The sequence below is a fragment of the Mobula hypostoma genome, chromosome 24 (assembly GCF_963921235.1).
Source record: "Mobula hypostoma chromosome 24, sMobHyp1.1, whole genome shotgun sequence".
NCBI lineage: Eukaryota > Metazoa > Chordata > Chondrichthyes > Myliobatiformes > Myliobatidae > Mobula > Mobula hypostoma.
Genome location: NC_086120.1, coordinates 49,209,142 through 49,232,082, shown reverse-complemented (window position 1 = coordinate 49,232,082; position 22,941 = coordinate 49,209,142). Strand labels below are relative to the sequence as shown.

At 43.0% G+C, this 22,941-nt stretch overlaps 1 protein-coding gene across 1 annotated transcript in view; it reads left to right on the top strand.

Moving 5' to 3' along the window:
* Nucleotides 1-604: 604 nt before the first annotated feature.
* Nucleotides 605-22,941, top strand: part of LOC134337350 (leucine-rich repeat and immunoglobulin-like domain-containing nogo receptor-interacting protein 3) — a 195,903-nt gene continuing 173,566 nt past the window's right edge. Inside the window, exon 1 of the mRNA XM_063032273.1 lies at nucleotides 605-1,185. The gene's annotated coding sequence lies outside the window, so the exon portion shown is untranslated. The remainder of the gene's footprint in view (nucleotides 1,186-22,941) is intronic.

The window sequence follows — 22,941 nt, the reverse complement described above, 5'->3', positions numbered from 1 at the left end:
TGTGGGTCATGCAGCAACTGTGAATGGAAATGGACAGTCTACGTTTTGGGTCAAGATCCTTCATTTAGACCAAGGATTCCCAACCTTTTTTATGCCATGGACCAATACCATTGAGCAAGGGGTCTGGAGACCCCAGGTTGCAAACCCCTGACCTAGACTCATTGTGGACCAAAAAACCAATTGTTCATTTCCCTCTACAGGTGCTGCCTGATCCACTAAGTTCCTCCAGCATATGTGGTCCATAGCAAGGCTGTACACAGGCCCCACTCTGCAAATGACTGAGGCAAGGACTTCAATAGAACAGAAGGCCTTTTTGTTTAGGTCCTTGAGGCAAATTTTGGCAATCTATTTGATGGGTAAAATATAAAAAAGAGAAATATATTTTTCTTCTGACCTTTCACTTGGCCAGTTCACTTTTAACAGCAAGGGAATAGTATTAAAAATGAAGCAACAACATTATGAGATCTTTATTCAAATTACTCACAGTTCTGTGTCTGCCTGCTGCTATGCTGACTGCTCATTTGCTGTCCGTGGAATAACTTTGGCAACAGACCAGGAATGGTTACAGCAGAGGACGGATACCAAACAAGCCAGCAGACAAAGAGCGTATGTGACACACAGGGAACTAGAGTTGCCTTTGTCATTCACCATGGCTGCCTGCGAAGATCTGCAAATTGTAACAGCGAACCATTAAAGACAATCTCTGGAGGTTCGAGGATCTTAATACACAGAATGACTTTTTTCTGTTGTGGTGTTAATTGAAAGGGCCGGGACATTTGGCACCAGTGAGTGACAAGTGGTTCTCTAAGCACCTCTGGCAGATGTAACCCTGTCAGAGCTTTTAAAATTGAAGTTTTGTCTGGAAACTGATCACTAACAGCAGATGAAGTGAAGGTTGATTCTGGGACACCAGCTCTTCCTTAAGCTGTCCCCAAAGGAAAGCGAAATGAGCAAAATATATCTGCATTCCTAAAATAGCAGCAGGCAGTGTGAGCTGACTGGCCTGCAGGAAAAAAACATGAAAAGTACCTTACAGGCATTCATTCAGCTTCTATTCTGTTCAGTGCGTTACCACAAGTCTTTCACTGTCTGTTTCTGGTCAGCAGCTTAGACCAAAGCTGCACAGCTGCTACTGGAGCTAAGCAATGATAACGGTATGGACTGTGGGGATGAATACAAACCTCGGTGAGTGTTATTATGCTTTGTTAAATACTGCTTCATTTCTATTGACTTCGAATACGGTGTTAATGATTATAGCTACTCCTGTTTATCATTGTGTCCTTCCAGATGCATGCAGACAAGTGAAATCCGCTTATTTTGTTATTTTAATGTTACACATTAAATATCACCTACTGGAGAAATGAAAAAGGCCATGCACGTAATATTATTGAAATCTAAATTCCCATCACTAGCACAATATTTGAACGATATCGGCAGCCCACAGAGTATTCCATACTGTGAACTGCAGCAAAGCGAGCATTCAGTAATCTGTCTCAAAGTGCAATATTTCAGCAGCCCACGGGGCATTCTGTACAGTGAACTGCAGCAAAGCGAGTATTCAGTAATCTGTCTCAAAGTGCAATATTTCAGAGTACCGCGGAGTGTTGCAATCTTGTGTTAACTAGAATTAGAAACCTCATCCAAATGCCCAGTGGAGCACATTACTGCTTGTCTCAGATAGGGTGATCATTAAAAGGACATGGAAGATTTGAAAAAAACTTACTTTGCAAGTAGATTTTATACTGTAATGCTGAAACCCTTTATTAAATTGCAATTGATTGTTCAATTGATTAAAATTATGATGTTGTACTTTAGTATTTTCCCAGATCATAGCATTTTTTGCTTTAATTATATGGATGTAAAACTGTATGAATTATTCTATTTCATTATTAATTGATAAGAAACAGTATCAGGTTTAATATCACTGGAATATGTTGTAAGATCCGTTGTTTTGTGGCAACAGTGCATTGCAATGCATAATAATAAAAAATTATAAATTATAATAAATATATAAATTAAATGTAGTGCAAATAAGAGCAAAAATATTGAGATATTGTACTTGATTTCATTGTCCATTTAGAAATCTGATTACAGAGGGGAAGAAGCTGTTCCTGAAATGCTGAATGTGTGGCTTCAGGTTCCTGTACCTCCTCCCTGATGGTAGCAATGAGAAGAGGGGTTGTCCTGGGTGGTGGGGGTCCTTAATGATGGAAGCTGCCTTTTTAAGTCATCACCTTTTGAAGATGTACTTGATGCTGGACAGGCCAGTGCCCATTATGGAGCTGGCTAAGTTTACAACTTTCTGCAGCTTTTTCCAATGCTGTGCAGTGGCCCCTCCATACCAGATGGTGATGCACCCAGTTAGAATGCTCTCCACGGTACATCAGTAGAAACTTGTGAAATGTCCTCCTTGTTTTTCTACCCTTATACAGATATTTTCTACTTCTTGTCAGAGAAAATTGTTAGTTCAACACTTTGTATATATTTGTCTACATACTTTTGATTATGGGTTTAATTAGAATTTCTCCTATGGTTTTGTGAATGATATTAATTGCACCTGGAGCAAGATGGAAGTCAATTTACAATACTTAAATAAAGTAAATTTTTTTTTACCAGCAATGTATATCAGCAGAGATGATTGCAATACTGTTTATGCTGCATGAATGTTGAGTATGTGCTTGGATGTTGAGTACCTTGGCTGACATGTTGCTTTCCAAGCTGTCATGACTGTTCATCTATACTTTTGGTCAGTGTTGATCAACAGAGGAATGCAGACAAAAGTGGTGTGAAGCTCCTTCCATCAGAAAGACAGATGGTGAACTGGGATTGTGTTTGATACATTGCTGCTAATTATGGGGATTTAATTTATCAATGCCAATTAGATTAATGTAAAGTGTAACTGGATAGTTACATCATTGATTATTTCACATTGTCTTTTTATTAATTTGTGTACTACATTGCTTTCTATCAATTTTCTAAAAGTTTCCCAAAATAATGTTCTGATAGAATTCAAATAGTTTTCTGATTAAAAATTGCCAACTCAAAACATGTTACGAATATTGGTGAGGTACTTGTAAAATCAGAATCAGAATCGGGTTTAATATCGGGGCAAATGTCATGAAATTTGTTAATATGCAGCAACAGTATACTGCAATGCATGATAATACAAAAACTGTACATTGCAATGAGAAATACATTTTTCAAAATTAAATTAAATATGTAGTACAAAAAGAGAGTGAAAAGCAATATTGAGGTAGTGTATTTAGGGTCATTGTTCTGGTCAGAAATCTGACGGTGGAAGGGAAGAAGCTATCCCTGAAACATTGGGTGTGTGTCTTCAGGCTCTTGTACCTTCTCCTTGATGGTAGCAGTGAGAAGAGGGCATGTCCTGGGTGATGAGGGTCCTCAGTGATGGATTTTTGAGGCCAGGAAGGCTTGTACCCATGATGGACCTGGCTGAGTTTAGGATCTTCTGCAGCTTCTTCCGATCCTGTGCAGTGGCCCCTCCATACCAGACAGTGATGTAGTTAGTTAGAATGCTCTCCATAGTACATCGGTAGAAATTTGTGAGACTCTTTGATGCCTTACCAAGTCTCCTCAAACTCCTGATGAAATATAGCTGCTGTCATGCCTTCTTTGTGATTGCATCAGTATCTTGGGCACGGGATAGATCAATGATCCACTAATATGTGAACAATTCCCTGCTATTACCAACAGAATGCGTAGTAGGTATATTGGCGTGAAACTGTTAGGGTTGGATCGGATATTTTTAAAAATTGTGTTTGGGATCTGGGCAGCACTGACAAGAGTTAGAATTTATGCCATATCTTTAATTGTGCTGGAAAGGAGGTGGTGAGCGGCCTTGTTAAACTTGCAGCTGAAGGTAGTCACCCAGTTCTGCTGGGCGAGGAGTTCCAGTGTGGTGCCGCAGAACCTGTGTTCTGATGGCAATCGGTGATAAAGCAAGCACCTCAGAATGCACTTTGTCACAATTTTAACATCCAGTTAGCAGTAACTGCAGCACCAATTGTCTCAACTGAAAGACTCTGGAACCGGAGCAAATAACTTCACTCACCCCAACACTGAACTGTTCCCACAAACGATGGACCTACTTTCAAGGACTCTTCATCTCATATTCTCAAAATTGATTGCTTATTTACTATTATTTTTATTTCTTTTTGTTTTATTTTGCACACTGCTTGTCTACCTTGTTGGATGCAGTCTTTCATTGATACTATTATGGCTATTGAATTTATTGAGTATGCCTGCAAGAAAATGAATCTTAGGGTTGTATATGGTGACAATGTACCTTGATAATAAATTTGCTTTGAACCTTGTACTTTGACATGTTGTAAAATCATAATGATTCAAGCTAGTTTTCAAGGATTAAATCTGAACTATAATTCTTAAATACAGTAAGACCATAAGATATAGGAGATTGTGGTGGCGTTTGCAGTGATCTTTCAAGAATCAATTGATTTTGGCAGGATCGCAGAGGAATGGAAAATTGCAAATGTGACTCCACTCTTCAAGAAGGGAGAGAGACAGAAGAAAGGAAATTATAGGTAGTTGGTCTGATCTCAGTGCTTAGGAAGATGTTGGAGTCAATTGTTAAGGATGTTGTTAACAGTGTTCTTCAAAAATTTCCAACAGATTTGTCAGGCAAGATTTTCTCTTGAGGAAACCATGCTGACTACAGCCTATTTTATAATATGTCTTCAGGCCCTGATGGTGTAACTGGAAGAGAGTGTTCCAGAAAATCCTCAACCCCTCATTGCTGAGGTTGGAGGTTCCCACTGGCTTCAAAAGGGCGACAATCATATCAGTGCCCAAGAAAAGCAGAGTGGACTGCTTCAATGGCTATTGCCCAGTGACACTCACATCTACTGTGATGAGGTGCTTTGAGAAGTTGGTCATGGCTAGAATCATCCGCCGTGATTTTCCTATCACCACAGCAGATGCGATTTCACTGGCGCTTCACTTGGCCTTGAACAATAGTAATAGTAATACTTACACCAGGCTGCTGTTTACTGATTACAGTTCAGTGTTCAACAGAATCATATCTGCAGTTCTAATAAACAAGCTCCAAAACCTGGGTCTCTTTACCTCTGTAACTGGATCCTTGACTCCCTCACTAGGAGACCACAGTCTGTGCGGATCAGAAATAACGTTTTATCCCTACTGACAATCAATACTGGCACATCTCTGGGATATGTGCTTAGTCCACTGCTCTATTCTCTCTACTTTATATTTATAAATGTATAAATTTGCTGTTGACACGACTATTGGTGGTAGAATTTCTGATGATGATGAGGAAGTGCACAGGAGTGAGGTAGATCAGCTGGCTGAGTGGTGATCATTGGCACGAGGAAATTTCCAGTCTATGAAATTCGACAGCCTATCTCCGTTGCTTTCACAGTCTAATATTTCTGATCTTCTTCCAATTGAATGCAGGAATGGTGTGCCAGCATTTCTGAATGTGACCCTTATGACTTGATATGCTGGGTAAGATCAGCATGGATGCTGCATGAGAATGTTGAGAATGGTGCAGGCACTACTAAACCGGGTAGTGATCTTCTAGTTAATGAAACCAGTGAATTCCACTTTAAATATGTCCAAGTTGTGGGTATATTTAAAGTGGAGGTTGAGACGTTCTTGATTCGCCAGGACATCAAAGGTTATAGGGAGAGAGCAGGAGAATGCAATTGAGAGGGATAATAAATCAGCCTTGATGGAATGGCAGAACCAATTCAATGGGCTGAATGGCCTAATTTGTTCCGATGTCTTCTGGTCTTATGTTCTTAATTCATTAGTTGATAACGCTCAGAAAAATGCTATTGTTTAGTGCAGGAAACTTTGCCTACTATTAATCACTCCCAATCTCCCAATCTCTTACACAGGATCACAATGCCTTGTTCAATCCCTTCCTACCTATGTTTGTGACACTTCTCACGCTCTTAAACTTTTTGATGATTTTAAGTTCCCTGGTTCCCACCGCTTTATTTTCATCATGGATGTCCAGTCCCTATATACTTCCACCCCCCATCAGGAAGGTCTCAAAGCTCTCCGCTTCTTTTTGGATTCCAGACCTATTCAGTTCCCCTCTACCACCACTCTGCTCTATCTAGCGGAATTAGTCCTTACTCTTAATAATTTCTCCTTTGGCTCCTCCCACTTCCTCCAAACTAAAGGTGTAGCTATGGGCACCCGTATGGGTCCCAGCTATGCCTGCCTTTTTGTTGGCTTTGTGGAACAATCTATATTCCGTACCTATTCTGGAATCTGTCCCCCACTTTTCCTTCGCTACATCGACGACTGCATTGGCGCTGCTTCCTGCACGCATGCTGAGCTCGTTGACTTTATTAACTTTGCCTCCAACTTTCACCCTGCCCTCAAGTTTATCTGGTCCATTTCCGACACCTCCCTCCCCTTTCTAGATCTTTCTGTCTCTTTCTCCGGAGACAGCTTATCCACTGATGTCTACTATAAGCCTACTGACTCTCACAGCTATCTGGACTATTTCTCTTCTCACCCTGTCTCTTGCAAAAATGCCATCCCCTTCTCGCAATTCCTCCGTCTCCGCCGCATCTGCTCTCAGGATGAGGCTTTTCATTCCAGGATGAGGGAGATGTCCTCCTTTTTTAAAGAAAGGGGCTTCCCTTCCTCCACCTTCAGCTCTGCTCTCAAACGCATCTCCCTCATTTCACGTACATCTGCTCTCACTCCATCCTCCCGCCACCCTACCAGGAATAGGGTTCCCCTGGTCTTCACCTACCACCCCACCAGCGTCCGGGTCCAACATATTATTCTCCGTAACTTCCGCCACCTCCAATGGGATCCCACCACTAAGCACATCTTTCCCTCCACCCCCCCCCCGCTTTCCGCAGGGATCGTTCCCTACATGACTCCCTTGTCCATTCGTCCCCCCCATCCCTCCCCACTGATCTCCCTCCTGGCACTTATCCTCGTAAGCGGAACAAGTGCTACACATGCCCTTACACTTCCTCCCTTACCAGCATTCAGGGCCCCAGACAGTCCTTCCAGGTGAGGCGACACTTCACCTGTGAGTCAGCTGGGGTGATATACTGTGTCCGGTGCTCCCGATGTGGCCTTCTATACATTGGCGAGACCCGACGCAAACTGGGAGACCGCTTTGCTGAACACCTATGCTCTGTCCTCCAGAGAAAGCAGCATCTCCCAGTGGCCACACGTTTTAATTCCACTTCCCATTCCCATTCTGACATGTCTATCCACGGCCTCCTCTACTGTAAAGATGAAGCCACACTCAGGTTGGAGGAACAACACCTTATATTCCGTCTGGGTAGCCTCCAACCTGATGGCATGAACATCGACTTCTCTAACTTCCGCTAATGCCCCACCTCCCCCTCGTACCCCATCTGTTACTTATTTTTATACACACATTTTTTCTCTCACTCTCCTTCTCTCACTCTCCTTTTTCTCCCTCTGTCCCTCTGAATATACCCCTTGCCCATCCTCTGGGTCCCCCCCCCCCCGTCTTTCTCCCCGGACCTCCTGTCCCAAGATCCTTTCGTATCCCTTTTGCCTATCACCTGTCCAGCTCTTGGCTCCATCCCTCCCCCTCCTGTCTTCTCCTATCATTTTGGATCTCCCCCTCCCCCTCCCACTTTCAAACCTCTTACTAACTCTTCCTTCAGTTAGTCCTGACGAAGGGTCTCGGCCCAAAACGTCGACTGTACCTCTTCCTAGAGATGCTGCCTGGCCTGCTGCGTTCACCAGCAACTTTGATGTATGTTGCTTGAATTTCCAGCATCTGCAGAATTCCTGTTGTTTGCGGTTTACAGTATGGTTCAGTAAGTTAGAGTAGACCCTGTTCATTTGGAGGGTGAGCTGGTAAATCTCGTGTGCTGGCAGAGAGTCCTGTGGCTGTAGGGCTGATCTTGGGATCTTCAGCCATCCCGATCATTATCATCCTTGGTTGGATGACTTGGTGGCAGTTCCTCTGGGCTGCTGTCTCATGAGGAGGCTGAGGAGATGCTAGGGTTACGACCAAGAGAGACAATTTAGGGAATAACTCCTATCTGTCTCTGGGGTGTATCAATCCGTTCAGCATCAAGTAGGTGGTGAATAGCCCTGCGCCAACATACGTTCCTCATAAGTTAACCTTTTAATTCCTGAAATCATCCTTGTGAATCTTCTCTGGTCCCTCTTCAATGCCAGCACGTTTCCTTAGATAAGGGCCCCAAAATGCTCAAGTGTGGTCTGACCAATGCCTATAAAGACTCAGCATTACCTCCTTGCTGTTATATTCTAGTCTTCTCAAAATTAATGCTAACATTGCGTTTGCCTTCCTCACCACCAACTCAATTTTAAGGATGGTTTCCTTTCCAGTCTGGTATGCAACAGCAGTGTGTGTTCTCAGTGGGAGTGCTCCAGGTCCTGTTTAAATGCACGATCTGAGTATAAACATCTTTTTGACCAATCTCTGTGGAACATTTGAATCGGTTTAATGCTGTGTGCAGAATCAGATTTTCTCACAGTAAAAGAGTTAATTTCATTTTCTGTGCAGTGGGATATTCTGAAGGCATTTACTGCCTTAAAAGATATTTACTGTTTAAAAAGGGAAATTTGAGAAATAAACATCTAGAGAGGGGCATGTTTAATTTGAAAATCTTAATCAAAAATACTATAATGAAAAGTGTATTTTTTATTAAACAAGGGGTTTCTGTCAGAATAAGCCCAGATGCAGTTTTGAATTCATCTACTTCAGAAGTATTAGGTGTAACTTTCCCTCTCAGGGGCACAGAACAATTGTCTTCAGTGTTCATTGTTGTACATGAATCATTTCTTTCCTACATAAATTAATGAATCATTTTAAATTGCTATCGTACAATCACTGCCATGATGTGCACATACAAATGATCGATGCCTTCAGTGTGAGCGAGCCCACATCTTGATCAGACTGTTGTCCAATGTAAACAGAAACCCCTTTTCCTCATACCATTGCTTACACTTAGAAAAAAATGAGCTCCATTTCCAATGTGAAAGCCAGGGAGGAATTTGATTCTCACGTATCATCTCTTAAGGATATAAAGCTCACTACGGTCATTCACACTCGTCCTGTCAGTCTTTATGCCACAGTATCCTCTCCTGGGAGATTATTATTGCAAATATTAATCACCATTTGGAAAAATATAGTATCTATTTTTATTTTAACTTTATTGTGAATTATAAGATCGTAAGATATAGGAGCAGAATTACAAACAAGAATCTGGCCCATCGAGTCTGCTCCACTATTTCATCATTACTGATCCATTTTTCCTTTCAGCTTCAATCTCTTGCCTTCTCCTCGTGCCCCTTCATGCCCTGACCAGTCAAGAGTCTATCAGCCTCTGCCTTAACTATACTGAATGACTTGGCCTCCACAGGTGCCTGCGGCAATGTAAATGTAAACTGCTTTATGCCAACCTGAAGCCATTAACATCCAACATCGATTTCTCCTTCCGGTTTTTATTCCTCCTTCCATCCCTCTTCTTCAATTCCCCATTCTGGACTCTTAGCCCTTCTCCTCACCTGTCTATCACCTCCCCGAACGCCCCTCTTCCTTTCCTTTCTCCTATGGTCCACTCTCCTCTCTTATCAGATTTCTTCTTCTCCAGCCCTTTGCCTTTTCCACCTATCACCTCCCACCTACCTGGCTTTACCTCTCACCTTCTAGCTTGTTCTCCTTCCTCTCCCTCACCACCTCCTTATTCTGGTATCTTCCCTTTGCTTTCCAGTCCTGATGAAGGGTCTTGGCCGGAAACATGGACTGTTTATTCATTTCTATAGATGCTGCCTGACCTGCTGAGTTCCTCCAACACTTATTGTGTGTTGCTCTGTATTTCCAGAATCTCTTTAGTTTTAAGTATTGTTATTGCACCCATTAATGGGAGAAAATGGATACCAAAACCTTCTTCTGTGCACCTTCTTCAGATCTGGGTTTCAAGCAACTGCAGAATCTCTTGTGTTTATAATGTAAATGTATATCCTTTGTCCTACTGACCCCATTTATCCTTCGGATTAATTTTTTATCATACAATTTAATGCTTTAAGTTCCTCGACGAGATGTCTCTTAATCTCCTCTTTGGAGTGGAGAGCTTAACTTGCCCTAATCTGTACCTGTGGCTCATCTGCTGACACTGTGAGATTGTTCTGCTGGTGCTTTGTGTTCATGTTGTTCTTTGCCAATGTCAGATCTCGCGTAAGGTTTGTTGCCCTTGGAATTTCCACCCTTGGTAGCACCGTAATGTGCAATAAAACCAAAGGGGTGCAGCAGCACAAAAGATAATGAAAGAAAGCACAACAACTCTGCAGATGCTGGAAAACTTGATCAGCATATACCAAGTGTGGGAGGAACTCAGCAAGTCAAAGTGTTTAAAATTCAAAGTACATTTATTATCAGGGTACGCCTAAGATTTATTATTTTGCAGGCACCCACAGGAAAACAAAGAAATACAATAGAATCCACAAGAAACAACACAAAACAAAAACTGACAAACAGCAAATTTTCAAAAGAGAAGAAATTGTGCAAGTAATTTAAAAAGTGAACACAATACTTAGAGCGTGGACTGCAGAGTCTCTGAAAGTGAGCCCACACACTGTGGAGTCGGTTCATCTCTGAGGAGAGTGAAGCCAGTCCAGACGGCCGCAGGGCAACAATTGTACCTAAATGCAGTAGTGTGGTTTAGGGTAATGTAAAAAATTGGTGGAAATGTACACAATTCACAACCACCAGTATTGAGTTGCGGTTCACTTTAAGAGGCGGGTCTGACATCATGACGTAATTACGGAAAGTACTTTTACCACACTTTGTGTTCAGGTTTTTTAGAGTTCAATAAATTAGTTGTTACAGTTTCCTCTTAACAATGGCACGCCTCACATCATTTTATTTGTGGAACCCCTTGTTGGTGATCCCGATCCTTGGCCAGTGCAGCTGCAGGGTCCTGCCGAAGAGTTTTGGCCTGAAACGTCGACTGTACTTTTTTCCATAGATACTACCTGTCCTGCTGAGTTCCTCCAGCATTTTGTGTGTATGTTGCAGTTGCTCTGAGACTGCCAGAGTTTTGGGAGCATAATGATGTTGCTTGGTTTGGACACGCCAAGGCATAATTCATGCTGTGAGAAATCACTGCAGACCACACCAGATTCTACTATGCAGTAGGGTCAGTTGGAAACTCCATGAATGCAAGAGTAGTGAGTCTACTAGAATACCCGCCTGAACACGATAAATGCCAATCACTGAAAACTCATCTACTACAGACTTTTGGACGATCTGAGCTCGCCATACAGTTGCTCTCCTTACCCGATCTCGGAGAGGGTCAGCCTTCAGAGCTAAAGGAACGCATGCCGGTTTTCCTGGGATATCACCATCCTTGTTTTACTGTATTTTTAAAGAACTCTTCATGCAGCAAATGCCTGATGAAGTTTGCATAGACCTTGCTAATTCACCCGTGAAGGACTATAGGGAGCTTGCTAAAATGGCTGATAGTCCAGAGTCAGCCAGGCAGCGGTGCATCGTTCCTCCTCCTTTCTCCATCTCAGTAAGCCCAGTCACCAAGGCCCCCAACATAAGGATGCCTGCAACTGCAAGACAGACGAAGCCGGGCCATGCTCACTTTGGTACGAATACTGGGAAGTGCCGACTGCCTTGCAGCTTCAGCAGTGCCAGTGCATCAGGGCATCAGAGGCCAATGAACGCCGTGGCTTCCAGCTGCCAGGGACGTCTCCTGCTCATCACAGACACTATTTCAGGGCGACACTCCCTGTGTGACACCCAAGGACTATTAATCGATGTTAAAAACTGCTGGCTTGTGGATGTGAAGGACCTTGGGTCATCACCTTGCTTCCCCAGTAAGTTCCCCACAATGACTCTGTCAAACACATGCACCACCGCATGTGGGTTTTTCTCGGCTGCTGGGAGAATTCCCAGAGCTCACCAAGCCCACATTCTCCACTGTAGTCAGGAAAAGTTCCCACAAGTGGCTCGCCAGTACATGCCTGCACATGTAGACCAGAGCCTGAAAAACTGGCTTAGTCTGCTAACATAGAAAGACTTGGCATTGTACACCAGTTGAACAGCTCCTGGGCTTCACCCCTCCATATGGTCCCTAAGTCCGATGGTGGTTGCGCTCATTTGGCGATTACCAATGCCTTAACGGGGCCACCACCCATGATCATTTCCCGGTCCCACACACCCAAGACCTTTTGGCACATTTAGCCAGAAAGTTAATCTTTGCCAACATCAGTCTTGTTCAGAGCCACCGTCAGGTGCCTGTGATAACTGTTCTACACATGCCGTATGAGCTGAAAAATGCAGCTCAGACTTTCCAAAGCTGATAGACTCTGTATTAAAAGACTTAGATTTTCTTTTTTTGTTGACCTGGATGACATACTTTTCAATTCCTTTTCACCTTTTCCTACCTCCTATCATGGAGTACAGCACTTTTGGGTTCCTGTTCACCTATTTGTTTTCGTCCACCGTGATGCACACCAACATCTCCTTAGGCTTCCTTACAATGGCCCACTCCACAGTTTGGAATGCAGAGAAAAAACTTTTATCATAGGTAAGAGGGGCAAACCTGAATATGTGCTTTGGTAGATCACTGTAAACTGGTTCACAATGCTGATTTGCCAGTTTCAGTGAAGTCTGGGGGGCCCGTGTAGGGTAATGTAATTGTTAGAAATGTACGACATTGGTAGCCACCAACATTGAGTTTGGGTTCACTTTAAGAGGCGGACTTGACGTGATTATATAATTATGTAAAGTACTTTTTCCGCACTTGGTCCTCAGTGTTTTTGGAATTCAATGAGTCAATTGTTACAGCTTTCTCTTAAACATAAAACACCTCATTGTTTTATTTGTGAAACCTACAGTGGGGCCCAAGACTCCTGCACTTTATGCCTGAAGTGAAAAGAGAGGGAGACAGGTCAAATTCAGGCAAATGGGACCGGCTCAGTTGGCTGGCACGGAGTAGTGGGGCTGAACACAGGCATCATCCATGGAGAGGAATAAACAATTGATTCCAGACCACAATTCACAAAGTTTGCCATGCAATCAATCAGTGACGAGGTTTCCTCCCAAAATCACTCATGAGTTTTTGTAATGACGACCAAGCAGCTAATTGAAAACCAGACACACCCAGCCCTGTCTGGCATGGGTCCAGACACCAGGCAAGACCTTTTGATTCCTAACAATTGGTTTATTGTTCATTACAAGATGTCTCTGGTGCTTCCCATTCCCTTTCCTCTCCTGTTCCCTTTTTCCAAACCATGATTCCCCTCTCCCTGTCCCCTTCCTACTCTCAGTCCACAATAGAGACCCAAATCAGAATCAGGTTTATCATCACTCACATATGTCACAAAATTTGTTTTTTTTTCTGGCAGCGATACAGTGAAATTCATAAAATTACTGCAGTACTGCACAGAAGTCTTAGGCACTCTAACTATCTATATACGAGGGGTGATTGATAAGTTTGTGGCCTAAGGTAGAAGGAGTCAATTTTAGAAAAAATTTAGAAAGAGTTGAACTGCACGTGTATGTAACGAGAGCTGTATAACTCATCTCCTTCTACCTTAGGCCACAAACTTATCAATCCCCCCTGCTGTGGACCACACGGAGGTCCAACATGCTCTTGTTACATGCACGTGCAGTTCAACTCTTTTTTGAGTGATAATGCAGAAAGTTTGAAGTTAATAACTCATCTCCTTCTACCTTAGGCCACGAACTTATCAATCACCCCTGCTGTGGACCACTTCTACAAAGGGATCCGTATGCTCCACGACCGCTGGACTGTGTGTGTACATATAGGAGGGGACTATGTTGAAAAATAAATGTGCTAGGTTTTCTAAAATTGACTCCTTCTACCTTAGGCCACGAACGTATCAATCACCCCTCGTATATGTACCTAAGACTTCTGCACACTGTATATATTCAAAGGTCAAGATTCGAAGTGCATTTATTATCGAAGTGTGTATGTAGTACATAATCCTGAAATTCATCATCCCCACAGACAGTCACAAAACAAAGGAGAACCATGGAACCAAAGAAGAAAACATCAAAAATCAAACCCGTCTTTTTTCTCCAGTCCTGCTGAAGGGTCTCGGCCCAAAACGTCAGTTATACTCAGTTCCATAGATGCTGCCTGGTCTGCTGAGTTCCTCCAGCGTTTAGTGTGTGTTGCTTGAATTTCCAGCATCTACAGATTCTTCTTGTTTGTGATACATCAAACCTCCACCCCCCCTTCCCCACATGCATATTTCAGTACAGTTCAGCTCAGTGTTCATATTTGCAGGCCACCCAGATTTAAAAATATATATAAAATAATAACTATATATTCCACATATTCCTACTTGGATAAACAAAAGAGGCCCTAGGCTTTGATATATCGGGCTGTGATGCTAAAAATATACAAACCCACAGATTGTACGCAAAAATATCAGCAGAGGCACCAATCTATCTGCATTTACTAATCCATTGACATGGCTGGATCACTGATCCCAGATTAGATCAGTCTTTATTTTACGTTTCCAATATCTGCAGTTGTTGTTTTAACTTTTCATTTACTGTAACATTCTGACTGATCACATCTCTAAGTCATTTACATTCTGGTGATGCGTCACACGTCCTCTTCAGATAAAGATCACAAGGAAAGGCTGGCTGGGTGGTAGGAGAATGTATTGTTTTGCATAGCACGGGAAAAAAAACACTCATTGTTTGATGCAGCACCACACAGGAGCAGTTTATTCCATCTCAGTGAAGAGGAGAGGTTGAGAGAGCTGCTCCCTGTCGGGCAGTTATTGACCCAGTGGATGTGTCACATCAATGTCAGTGGAAAGAGGAGATCTGTGCCAGGTATACTTCACCTTGGTTGAGGAGTGGGAGAAGAGACCTCAAGATAGTATGGAGCAGTTTTGTGTCAGAATCAGAATCAGGATCAGGTTTAATATCACTGGTGTATGTCATGAAATTTGTTGAAATATATATATGTATATATAATTAAATATGTAGTGCAAAAACAGAGCAAAAAAAATAGAGATAGTGTTCATGGGTTCCTTTTCCATTCAGAAATGTGATGGCAGAGGGGAAGAAGTTGTTTCTGAAATGTTGAGTGTGTATCCTCAGGCTCCTGTACTTCCTCTCTGATGGTAGCAATGAAAAGTGGGCATGTCCTAGTTAATGGAGGTCCTTAACGATGGATGCTGCCTTTCTCAGGCACCACTTTTTGAAGATGTCCTCAAGGCTGGAAAGGATACTGCCAATGATAGAGCAGCACTGCATTTGCAGCTTCTGCAGCTGTTTCCGATCCTGTGCAGTGGCCCGTCCATACTGGACGGTACTGGATTGGGTATTGTGTAATGAACCGGAGGTGTTCAGAGAGATTGAGGTGAAGGGACCCTTAGGAGACAGTGATCATAACATGATTGAGTTCACTGAGAAACTTGAACAAGAGAAGCCGAAATCCGATGTGTCGGTATTTCAGTGGAGTAAAGGAAATTATGGTGGTATGAGAGAGGAACCGGTCAAAGTTGTCTGGAAAGGGACACTGGCAGGAAGGATGGCAGAGCAGCAGTGGCTGGAGTTTATGCGAGAGTGAGGAAGGTGCAAGACAGGTATATTCCAAAAAATAAGAAATTTTCGAATGGAAAAAGGATGCAACTGTGGTTGACAAGAGAAGTAAAAGCCAAAGTTAAAGCAAAGGAGAGGGCATACAAGGAAGCAAAAATTAGTGGGAAGACAGAGGATTGGGAATTTTTTAAAAGCTTACAAATGGAAACTAAGAAGGTCATTAAGAGGGAAAAGATTACCTATGAAAGGAAGCTAGCGAATTATATCAAAGAGGATACTAAAAGCTTTTTCAAGTATATAAAGAGTAAAAGACAGGTACGAGTAGATATAGGACCAATAGAAAATGATGCTGGAGAAATTGTAATGGGAGATAAGGAGATGGCGGAGGAACTGAACGAGAATTTTGCATCAGTCTTCACTAAGGAAGACATCAGCAGTATACCGGACACTCAAGGGTGGCAGGGAAGAGAAGTGTGCGCAGTCACAATTACGACAGAGAAAGTACTCAGGAAGCTGAATAGTCTAAAGGCAGATAAATCTCCCGGACCAGATGGAATGCACCCTCGTGTTCTGAAGGAAGTAGCTGTGGAGATTGCGGAGGCATTAGCGATGATCTTTCAAAAGTCGATAGATTCTGGCATGGTTCCGGAGGACTGGAAGATTGCAAATGTCACTCGGCTACTTAAGGGGGGGGCAAGGAAGCAAAAAGGAAATTATAGACCTGTTAGCTTGACATCGGTGGATGGGAAGTTGTTGGAGTTGATTGTCAAGGATGAGGTTACGGAGTACCTGGAGGCATATGACAAGATAGGCAGAACTCAGCATGGATTCCTTAAAGGAAACTCCTGCCTGACAAACCTATTACAATATTTTGAGGAAATTACAAGTAGGCTAGACAAGGGAGATGCAGTGGATGTTGTATAATTGGATTTTCAGAAGGCCTTTGACAAGGTGCCACACATGAGGCTACTTAACAAGATAAGAGCCCATGGAATTACGAGAAAGTTACATACGTGGATAGAGCATTGGCTGATTGGCAGGAAACAGAGAGTGAGAATAAAGGGATCCTATTCTGGTTGGCTGCTGGTTACCAGTGGTGTTCCACAGGGGTCTGTGTTGGGGCCACTTCTTTTTACATTGTACATCAACGATTTGGATTATGGAATAGATGGCTTTGTGGCTAAGTTTGCTGAGGATACGAAGATAGGTGGAGAGGTCAGTAGTGATGAGGAAACGAAGAGTCTGCAGAGAGACTTGGATAGATTGGAAGAATGGGCAAAGAAGTGGCAAATGAAATACAATGTTGGAAAGTGTATGGTTATGCACTTTGGCAGAAGAAATAGACGGGCAGATTATTATTTAAATGGGGAAAGAATTCAAAGTTCTGAGATGCAATGGGACTTGGGAGTCCTCGTACAGGATACCCTTAAGGTTAACCTCCAGGTTGAGTCGGTGGTGAACAAGGCGAATGCAATGTTGGCATTCATTTCTAGAGGAATAGAGTATAGGAGCAGGGATGTGATGTTGAGGCTCTATAAAGCGCTGGTGAGACTTCACTTGGAGTACGGTGGGCAGTTTTGGTCTCCTTATTTAAGAAAGGATGTGCTGATGTTGGAGAGGGTACAGAGAAGATTCACTAGAATGATTCCGGGAATGAGAGGGTTAACATATGAGGAACGTTTGTCTGCTGTTGGACTGTATTCTTTGGAGTTTAGAAGAATGAGGGGAGACCTCATAGAAACGTTTCAAATGTTGAAAGGCATGGACAGAGTGGATGTGGCAAAGTTGTTTCCCATGATGGGGGAGTCTAGTACGAGAGGGCATTACTTAAGGACTAAAGGGTGCCCATTCAGAACAGAGATGCGAAGAAATTTTTTTAGTCAGAGGGTGGTGAATCTATGGAATTTGTTGCCACGGGCAACAGTGGAGGCCAAGTCATTGGGTGTATTTAAGGCAGAGGTTGATAGGTATCTGAGTAGCCAGGGCATCAAAGGTTATGCTGAGAAGGCGGGCGAGTGGGACTAAATGGGAGAATAGATCAGCTCATGATAAAATGGCGGAGCAGACTCGATGGGCCGAATGGCCGACTTCTGCTCCTTTGTCTTAAGGTCTTATGGTCTTATACTAGATAGTGAAGCAACCAGTTAGAATGTGTGTTTCTGTGCGAGTGCAGCAATTAGTGGCAAACACTGCTTGTGTTAAAGTTTTACTCTATTGAAGTGAATTACCATTCTTCTGAAAATACTCACAAGTTACCTTCAATATATAAACACTAATATTAAATAGGTTGCTTAAAGTTGTAATAGCTGGTGGAGGGGAAGTGTGGGGTTAGGCTCCAACTACCTATTAAATATTCCCAATTGCATGCATCTCAAATAGCCTCTGACAACTAAGTCCAGTTCCTGGCCTTCATGTGTGGCTTCGTTATTAAGTCCAACGGAATTGTTTCTATGATAGGAGAAGGGGCAACGGTGGTTTACTGGCGCCTTAAAACCATTTGCGCTGGGCAGACAGGGCTCATCAGTTTGGTTGGCAGCTCATCTCGCAGAAGGAAAACTCATCTCAAACCTCCACTGCCTTGTGGCTATACCCACTCTTGGGGAAGGCTTCAGGAGTAAACTCTGAGGGAAAATCCAGAGCTGGAGTCCCCTATACTGAATTCAATGCTGACTAGCAACTCTTGTGATGCCTCTGGGGCCAAACTGTATCAGTCTCTGCCATTCCTCTGGATTCATCAGCTGCGTGGAGAGGGGGAGCCTACTGCATGGGCAACAGCTTGTTCTCCATATCGTACTATCCTGGCTTGCGTACCAGCTTGCATATGACATAAACAAGAGAAAATCTACAGATACTGGAAATCCAAGCAACAGTCAAGTCTCGGCCCAAAACATCCACTGTTCTTTTTTCCATAGATGCTGCCTGGCATGCTGAGTTCCTCCAGCATTTTGTGTGTGTTGCATATGACATAGATTGCTAAACAAAACATCCATGGTCAATGTCAGGCCTCAATATTGAGTATCTCTATAAAGAGAGAGTGATAACCTTTTGTACCCATGTAACTGTCCAAGTAGCTTTTAAATTAAATTGTACTATCTAAGTACATCTTGAATGGGAGCAGTGGTCGCAGGGTTATATTCAGTGGTAGCCTCCCCTGGCACTCATAGTGGGGTTTGGCATCCTGATGAAGGGTCTCAGCCCAAAACATCAACTTTTAATTTCTTTTCACAGTTGCTGCCTGACCTGCTGAGTTCTTCCACCATTTTGTGTGTGATGCACTGGATCTCCAGTATCTGCAGAATTTCTTATGTTTATGATATGCTCTGACTTGTGACTTGTATGTGTCGGAGGCTGGTTGGCCAAGACCTGCGTCAGCATGTGCCACCCCTGACCAAGGTACACTTCTGCAAATATGAGGTTCATTCTGTAGCTGCAAAAACCTCTTCAGCATATTGTTCAGATGGACATAATTAACATGTTTTACAATATTCAAAATGGCCAGTGATAGGACTTTCAGAAATAATTCATGAGATAATCATTGACTAAGACTGCGTGCTGAGTTCACAGGATGTTTGGAAATCCAGCAATGAAATGGTAACAAAACCTAAACTTTCCATCTGCATCAGTTTGCACAGCCAGGTCACTTAGTGAAATATACTCATCTGTATGTGATTGAAAATAATGCTGGGCCTTTTATAAACATCATACTAAAGGCTAGAATTTGGGAACAGCTTCTTTCCAACTCTGATAAGATTGCTGAAGGGATCCTGACCCGGATCTGGGCCGTACCCTCCAAATATCCGGACCTAACTCTCGGTTTTTTTTGCACTACCTTACTTTCCATTTTTCTATTTTCTATTTATGATTTATAATTTAAATTTTTAATATTTACTATCGATTTGTAATCCAGGGAGCAGGAAGTGCAGAATCAAATATCGCTGTGATGATTGTACCTTCTAGTATCAATTGTTTGGCGACAATAAGGTATAAAGTAGAAGAACTTATCACTGGAATGCTGAGTCAGCTGATGTGCTTCAAGTTAGAAGTCACACATGCAAATGTCAAAGAGATCTGGAAGAGGAGTAAATAAGAACATACAGGTGATATTGTAATAGATTTGAAATAATGAAGTATAATTCACTTACGATGAGATATAATGAGAAAGAATCAGAATCAGGATTAATGTCACTAGCATACTGTATGTTATGAAATTTGAAATTACCTTGCAATATACAATAATAAAAACTGAAAATTACAGTAAGTATATATATATAGATAGCAATAAGGGACTGTGGAAGCTTTAAAAGGATTATTCATTAAACAACTTAAATTTATTAATTACTGTGCTTAAAAAGAAGGAGTAGTGGGTAGTGGCTCCATATGTCACTACTACAGGGCGTGACAACCCTGCCTGACACGAGTCCTGGGCTCAGCTGGCTCCGGCTGACAGTTCCCGGTCTGGGCCCCTATCCAGGATTACGGACCCCACTGCCTTGTGGGTGTCTTCGGGAGAAGAGAAGGCTAAGGAGTAAACCCGACACAAATCCGGAGTGGGGCCCCTAAGGCAGCTGGATGACGTATCACGTCACCTTCCGGCAGCTCCTGCAGCCAAGCTGATGCCAAATGTACTGCTTTGCATTCCTTTGGACCACATCCGCGAGGCCGAGAGGGGGATCTTGATGTCTGGGCAGCCCAGGATCTCCATAGTCATCGCCCAGGTCTGCGCCCTGGAAAGGCAATTGGGTCCTAAACTGGGCACATCCATTGTCTACTTAGACAGACGGAGCCATTAATTAATTAATTAAAAGAATGTCGCTTCTCGGTTATCTTTTTAAACATTGCATCCAGGTGGAGTTGTTTCATGTGTTTTGATCTCTCCCTGTGTAATTTTTCTTGCATCATTTATTTGTTTGACTGTTCGTTTATTGATTTACTTCGAGATAAGGGCCAGAACAGGCTCTTCCGACCCATGGAGCACACCACCTAGCAACCCACTGAATTAGCCTTAGCCAAGTCACAGATTTAGAAGACCTTTTTCATTATAATAGTAATTTTACCTCTTTGTTCAGTACTACTGCTACAAAACAAGAAATTTCACATCACATAAGTTTGTTCATTCATTATGTGCTGTGTCGTATGATGTGGGCGATCGCCGTCTTTCCATGACCATACTTGTTCTTGGCAAATTTTCCAGCAGAAGTGGTTTTCCATTGCCTTCCTCCGGGCAGTGTGTGTTTTTACAAGACGGGTGACACCAGCCATTATCAATACTCTTCAGAGGTTATCTGCCTGGCATCAGTGGACACATAACTAGGTCTTGTGATATGCACCGACTGCTCATACAACCATCCACCACCAGCTCCCGTGGCTGTACGTGACCCTAATTGGGGGCTAATCAGGTGCTACACCTTGCCCCAAGGGTGACCTACGGCCACCATGTATAGAACAGTAATAATAGATCTGATTCTGACTCTGAGTCATATTTATTACAACAAACTCAATTACTCCAATTAAAATTCTGTTAGAGATGTAACGGATGGCAAGGGGTAGAGAGGCAGGGAAAGTGACACAGCAAAAGGAAGTAACACCAGTGAAAGTTTGTGACGAAGTGGAAATGTGATGAGAGATCGGGGGGGGGGGTGGGGGAATGGTGCAAGGCAAAAACGAATGGTAGTAAGACCACATGACCTCTACCTGAATCTCCTGTACTGGACATTAGCAGCAGTGAGGGTGTTGGTTTTAATAGGCTGAAGCATATTCACTTCTGTGTAGAATAGCCAGTGATGCCCTCCACATGAATCAGCTCATCTCTGACCCCAGAGCCTGCACTTTGTCACGTGGAAATCAGACGCATGGTTTGAAAGCAGCATTTGGCACACTTGCCCTCATAGTTGTGACAGTCTAAGACTTTAGGGAAACCGCCTTTGTATTGTGTGTAGTCCTTGTTTTATTTATTTAGAGATGCAGTGCGGAACAGACGCTACCAGCTCATTCAGCCGTGCCACCCAGCAACCCACCTATTTAACGCTAGCTTAATCACCGGGCAACTTACAATGACCAAGTAACCTACTAAATGGAATGCCTTTGGAAACTGCACTACCCAGAGGAAACCCACACCCTCACAGGGAGAATGCACAAACTTCCTCACAGAAGACCTCGTACCTGGACTCCAGACTCCGATGCCTGAGCTCTGACAGCACCTCACTACCCGCAGTGCCACTACGGCACCTCATGTATTCTGCTATAGGAAGGATGTGATTCAGCAAGAGAGAGGACAGAAAAGATTGTTACGGGTGTTTCCAGGACTGGAGGGCTTCAGTTGTGAGGAGAGATTGGATAGGCTTGGACGGTTTCCCCTGGAGCACAGGAGCTGAGGATATCTGTAAAATCATGAGGGACATAATCTAGCTGGATGGTCACTGTCTATTTCACAGGGTAGGAGATTCTAAAATTTAATGCACAGGTTTAAGGTAAGAGGAGCAACACCTCATATTCTAGCTAGGTTAAATCCAACCTGATGGCATGAACATTGATTTTTCCTTCTGGTAATTTTTACCTCCCTCCCTTTTCCCCACTCTGGCCTCTTACCTCTTCTTCTCACTTCCCTATCCCCCCCCTGATGCCCTCCTCCTTCCCTTTCTCCCATGATCCACTCTCCTCTCCTATCAGATTCTTCCTTCTTCAGCCCTTTACCTTTTCCGCCTATCACCTTCCAGCTTCTTAATTCATCCCTCTCCCCCATCCAACTGGCTTCACCTATCATCTTCTAACATTCTCCTTCCTCTCCCTCCACCATTTTATTCTTATGTCTCCCCCCTTCCTTTCCAGTCTTGATGAAGGGTCTTGGCCTGAAATGTCACCTGTTGATTCATTTCCATAGATGCTGCCTGACGTGCTGAGTTCCTCCAGCATTTACTGTGTGTGTTGCTCTGAAGAGGAGAAAGGATTAGAAGGAGCCTGAGGAGCATATTTTTTCCCATGCAGGGTGGTGGGTATTTGGAATGAGCTATAAGAGTAAGTGGTAGAGCTGGTACAATCGCAAAGTTTCAAAGAACATTTGTTATCAAAGTATGCATACAGTATATATCTCTGAGATTCGTCTTTCCACAGACAGCCACAAAACAAAGAAACATTGTGTACCCATTTAAAGAAAACATCAAGCACCTAACATGTGAAAAAAAACAAATCGTGCAAACTGAAAAAAGTGAGCAAATAACACACAGAATATTAAATATCAAACCGCAGAGTCCCTGAAACGGTCCAAGAGTGATAGCCACCGAGTCAGTTCAGTTCAGCACTGTGTCAGTGACTGCAATCCTCAGCCACAGTCATTCCTGTGCCGAAGTGCTTCAATCAAA